Genomic DNA, 6,023 nt, shown 5'->3' with positions numbered 1-6,023 from the left:
TCATAAACACGCAGAAATCTGAAACTCTCTGGGTCCTGCCAGATGGCATCTCCTCATTTCCAGTTTCCTTGCACTATAATTTCACTCCCATGTGTGAGAAACTGTGGACTTCCCCACCTTGGTAGACTGTATTAAGTTACATGCTATTCAGCCGAGCTATTATTTAATGAGCTAATTACATGTTAGTTAATAATAGAACATTTCTTCAACAGTCAACGGTCAAATACCACATTAAGAAAATTACTCTAGTCCCATAGTAGAATGTCTCGGAATGGGACAATATGAAAACAATATGGTTACAGAGCAAGGGGCTGTTGCGTCATAAGCAGGATGGGTATTAGATGTCAGTATTGTAAGCCACTAAAGGTATCAGCAATGAAAACAATGCCCATGATATACAAATTTTAGTTTCTCTCCTATCCAAATAATGTTTTATATTAACTTGAAGTAGGCCTAATTTTGTTGGTGTGTAATAACTTAAAAAAAGGCGGGGGGGGGAGTCATATTAGGTAGGCTTATTGCTAATCTCCAAACCAGGTTCTGGCTATGAAGATGGTGCAGGTTTGCCCTCTTGTTTAACCTACAAAATTGTGGTCCTAATATTTCCACATTTCATTCTAGCTTCAGCTCTGAAGAGAAGTCACCTGGGTGTGCTCAGATCAGTGATGACTGCAGACTCTGGTGACAATTCTTGTAAGAAAGCATATGTCTTTCCAGGATATGCTGGGACCTATCTATCCTCAGACCATTCTTCAACCTTTCCAGCAATGCTTGCTTTCCTGGTCCTCATTTGCCTGGCTCCATATCAGTTGGCACACACCTGAACATAGGAAAGGAAACTGTTTGTGAGGTTGGAAGTACAATGCAGGAGGGGGTAATAGTGAAGTAGGGCCATTCCTTTGGCTCTAGTGATGTCCCAGGCCACAACTGTGTCTCTTCTGACTGTGGCATCAGTTCCCTAAGCTTCCCGTGGCCAACTCATAGATAGTAGGGTCTTCAGGATTCTGCCCATTTCTAGGTTGCTTCCCTGTTCATTACACTTCTTAGCTTTCCCCCTGTGCAACAGTTATTCTGGCTGAGAATATAGCTAAGTTGGTCAAGTGCTTGTCTAGCCTACACAAAGCCTTTGGACTGATTCCCACCACTGCAGACACCCGCTATGGTGGTGCGTGCTTGTAATTCAATCACTCAGGAGGCAAGCACAAGACAATGAAAAGTTAAAGTCATTCTCTGCCACGTAATGAGTAAATACATGTCATACGCCTCCAATTATTTTACTCCTTGGCATGTTATAGCTGAGGTGCTAGACTCCCGAGTCTATTTCCATTTTACATTCATGAGAGGTGCTTATCTCTGAACTTTTCAAATTATATTTTATTGCTGTAGAGTTGTACAAAATAATTATTTTTTGCTTGTTTGTTTGTTTGTAGGAACACTGAAGGTTTAGGAAGCTGGAGAGAGGAAAGTATGTAAGTTACTCGCATTTCTGCCTGGCTTTCTATGTCTTGGAATTCTACTCCCCTTACACAGCAGGGCACATATTCTTGGTGAGGTCACACACACCCAGGGACATGATGTCAGCTTGCACATTGTGTTACAAACAGGTTTAATAATACATTGCTGAATCTTAAAGCCTGACTGGAGTGCTGCTCTCCAGCTGCCAGACCCACGGTCCATCTGGTAGACCTGTTAGCCAGCAACCCCAGGAGCTCAGCACATTTCCTCCTATTGAGACAGAGCAGAAATGACTCCTACAGATGCAAGGGCCAGCTTTAAAACAGAGGTGATGTCATCACTGTGGTTGGTTTTTCTCCCCCTTCCCTTTGTGCCTCTTCTTTCTCTACCCCTCGCTCTCCACTCCTTTGCTTTCCTCTGGATTCCTATGATATGACTCCCATGCCTTCCTAGAGACTAAATAGCTTAAATACAGCCATCACCTGGTTGACAATTGGTCATAGATGAATTAATCAGAATCTTTACCTATCACTGTTCCTCTGAAGATAACGATTACAAAGAATTATATAACCCTTGAAGCTACAGAAATGATCCTGGGATACACATGATTTTCTTTCTTTCTTTCTTTCTTCCTTTCTTCCTTCCTTCCTTCCTTCCTTTCTTTTTTTCTTTCTTTCATTCTTTCTTCTCTTTGAAATTGGGTTTCACAATGTGGCATAGGCTAATATGTTGCCCAGGCTGCCCTCAAATTCACCATTCTTCTGTTTCACTACCTCAATTTTCCAAAGTTCTGGGATTACAGACAAGGCCCCTAGTCCTCTTACTTATAACTTTTAGCATGGTGAAGCTACACCCTCTATGGAGCTCACTAGTTTCTCCACGCCCACTTTTCCAGTCCTTGTGCATCTCTGACTCTTCGCTCCCCTTCCTCACCCTCACCTAATCACAAAGAGTACTCTTCCTTGTTTCCAGTCTTGCTGAACACTTATGTCAGGCTACCTTCAGACATTCAAAGCATCAAACACACTGGTGAATTCCTGAATATGTCCTAAAGCTTGCTCATGTTACCTTGTGCTGATCACCGGTACTGCTTTCGTTGAAAGGTATGAGTCACTCTATTAAAGTCTGCCACAAACGTCATCCTTTCTGAAAGCATCCAGATTCACCATAGAAAAGAGGTTGATATGATACATGTATAAAACAGACCCACAATCAACAGGATATATGTATGTGTATATAATATATGTATGTCCCTTCAAGGATAAGAAAACCAATGGATCAGGAACAAACTTGGATTCTGGGAAAGCAGACAGGGGGAAAACAAATGATACTGGCCCAAGGAGCAGAGGAACTAAATCGGCTATAAGAAAAACTGAAACCCAACACAGAAAGACATCGTGTGATGGCCAAAGGCTGAAAAGTTGTCTACCTTGTGTATCTAAATGATGAGTTAGAAGGGAGTGGATAAATAAATAAGACTGGAAGGATCAATTAAGGACTAGGCAGACAGCCAGTTTCCTGGGTCTCTGTGCCAGGCTCTCCCTTCCCAGTTCACTGCCTAGAAAGCAAACGACAGTCATAAGTGGCAGTGGGCACATGGCAAGGTGTAGCTGTCTTCTAAAAAAAAAAAAAAAAACCTGCAGCTCCTAAAATAACAGTTGCCAAACAGGGAACCTGAAATTTCTCCCATGGGAAATATGTGCTTGCCAAGAGGAAAACCATACAGGCCTAGAGAGTGGAGATCTTCTGCTAAGAAGACCCGGGTCCTGTGCTGAAATTGACAGCAGGCCTCGCTGAAGCTTTAAGAACTGGGTTTTTGGAGAAAGATTTTAAGGTAGGATATGTGGGCCAAAAAAAAATAAATCCCCTGATTCTATACACCAGAAAAGATGAACTGACTTTTGCAGAGAGAAAGAAAGTCCTCTAACTCCAAGAGTTCCTGATTAATGTGATTAGGGAACTAAAAGACTACTGAAACATTGTAATAAGAACCAGAGAATAGAGAGAATGAAACGTTGTAAAGGGAAGAGAGAGGGAACGCAATGGAGTCTGTGCAGACTGCTTTAATCTAAATATCCACAGGGTTCCACCATAAAAATTTTAAAAAAAGAAAGCAAAAAATAAAAGATCCTAGAAGGACAAAATTGAAACAGTCTTGAGTACCCAAAAATTAGCCAAAAATAGAGTAATATTAAGGAAAATAATTGTGAAATTTTACTCAGAGCATTCTAAAAGAACAAATGACTGCATATAAAATCAGGAATCATAATGACTGCCAATCAAACTAAGGTAAAAACCAAGAATGAAATGACCTCAATACTACAACGGAAAATGACTTCCAGTAAATACTTTGGCAAACTGTCATCCAAGTATGAAAGTAAAATATTGTGATATCTCACCAAGCATAATGTTGCATGCCTTTAATCCCAGCACTTGGGAGGCAGAGACAAGTGGATCTCTGTGAGTTCAAGGCCAGTCTGGTCTATAGAGAGAGTTCCAGGATATCCAGGGTTACCCAAAGAAATCCTGTCTTAAAAGAATATGTGTGTGTGTGTGTCTGTGTGTGTGTGTGTGTGTCTGTGTGTGTATTAAAATCTCAAAAATATCTTTTAATTCCCTTTCTGTAGGAGACTTCTGAAATGTGTGCTTGTCAAGAAAAGAGGAAGAGAATGGAAGGAAGATATTAATATAGGAAAAGATAATAGAATCTTTACAAGAGGACACCCTAGAAGAGGAACAACCCAAAGAGGACCATCTGGATGTTTGTCTAAGAGCTGAAGATGGATATCTTTCTGCCGTAGTACCCCTTTCTGCCATAGTCCTAGTTTGGTTTAAATAGCTCTGAAGGCTTTTGTGATCTGTCCTGGAAGACGAACGTGAATAAACTGGATGGTTTATGAGAGAACTGGGGTATGAAAATGCCACAAGAGAACACATTACTTTCTATGCTAAAATTGGTTAATCAGTGTTGAGGCAAACAACGATGTGTTTGGAACTGAATGAATGGCAAACACATCTGAAGTGGAGTGATTGTGTTTTAAAGTGATAAGTGTGATGATATTATATGGGGAAATGAAGCAGAAAATGTAACAAAGACAAAATTGAACAACGTCTGACATGATCTGGCTCCAACTTGTTTACACAACAGGCAGGGTAGCAGTTTTGATTAAAATCACACAATAATGACATACAGAAATTAGAAGAGGGTGGGCGTAGGCATACGATAGAAGTGGAGGCAAAGTCTCTCTGTCACAAGAAGAAATCCCTAGTTAAAATCTGAAACTGAAATAATAAATACAATACTATAGCCATGCCATGGAAAGATAAATTGTTCAAAATGACAACAGTAGAATTGTAGAAAGAGTAGTAGAGGAGCTACTGAAGGCTGTCTTTAAAAAAACAATACAGCAGAATTGTGTGAATGTGTGGCTTATATGAAATACCACATTGGTGAACAAACATCGCAACAAACACAAAAACATCTGTGCAAAAATGCATTGCTCCCTCCCTTTGACCTGAGTGTGTTGCTCAGTAGGGTGTCCCAGATCCCAAGGGGCTCCATCTGCTGACAGGAAGTGAGACCCTTTAAGGCAGGATCCTGTCTCATTGTTTTCTTACTCAGTGTAATGCCTGACACAGAGCTGACATCCAGTAAGTCCTTATGAAAAAATTGTTATGCAACTACTGCACCCCAATTCTATTATATAACACCGCATAAATAAAGTCTGATTCCTTGTGTAAACAGAAAATTCCAGTATTTGAATGCATTGACATACTTTCTCTTGAATGTTTTCAGCAATGGACCGAAACTGCTGAGACATCTGTCATTGGTGGAATATTTTTAAAGGCTATATCAATATCTCACCATAGCTCTGATGAGTCTTCGTTCTTCACAAATACTGAATTATGAAGTGACAACCATATGAAGATCTTTGCAGGCCAAAGGGAACTCCTGCATCCTTCAGTCTTGATTCTGGGTAACCAATGAAATGCTGTGTTGTCAGTATGTTCTCTACAGACAACGTCTCGCTTTGGAAAGAAATCACACAGTTAGCTAACAGTGTTCCTTAAGTCTTTTCTAATCTATTTCTGAAAACTTTCTCTTTGACATTTGCTATGGACACAATTAATTTTAAGGTTCACACGTGAGATTTTATACACTTCCTTTTTGTTTATCTTTATAGTCTCACCATAATCCATTGAGACCATCACATTAAAATCCCGTTAATCAGTGTATAATTCTCTTTAGCAATTCCCATTGACCCGGAATGTTTACTTGCACACCTTTATAAATTAATTGAAATCATTAGCTGAAGATGAAAATAGATGGCCTTGTCACAACCTGGTTCACAGTCTATTAGGGAACATACCCCAAGGTTGGCCTTTGAGCCAATTACTGGTTTGTGGCACTATTTAGGTGGTATGCAGTCGTTTTGTCTGCAGAGAAAAGCTTTGTCAAATGCCTTTTCCAGCAATCACAGTGAAAGCGTGCAGTTCCTGTGTAGATATCGCCAAGGTGTGTGCTATGGCTCATTAAGTCTTTACAACTTTTGCTGGGTTTCTTCAGG

General features: G+C 40.2%; 1 long non-coding RNA gene across 1 annotated transcript; it reads left to right on the top strand.

Moving 5' to 3' along the window:
• The first annotated feature begins 525 nt into the window (after positions 1-525).
• Positions 526-5,135, top strand: LOC146894805 (uncharacterized). Its single transcript, XR_015001103.2, has 3 exons — positions 526-693; positions 1,431-1,469; positions 4,083-5,135. It is a non-coding gene; the product is annotated as an uncharacterized LOC146894805 (long non-coding RNA).
• Positions 5,136-6,023: the final 888 nt, after the last annotated feature.

The sequence above is a fragment of the Myodes glareolus genome, chromosome 5 (assembly GCF_982192425.1).
Source record: "Myodes glareolus chromosome 5, mMyoGla1.1, whole genome shotgun sequence".
Taxonomy (NCBI): domain Eukaryota; kingdom Metazoa; phylum Chordata; class Mammalia; order Rodentia; family Cricetidae; genus Myodes; species Myodes glareolus.
Note: the sequence above shows the minus strand (reverse complement) of the source record. Positions and strands in the feature narration are given on the sequence as shown.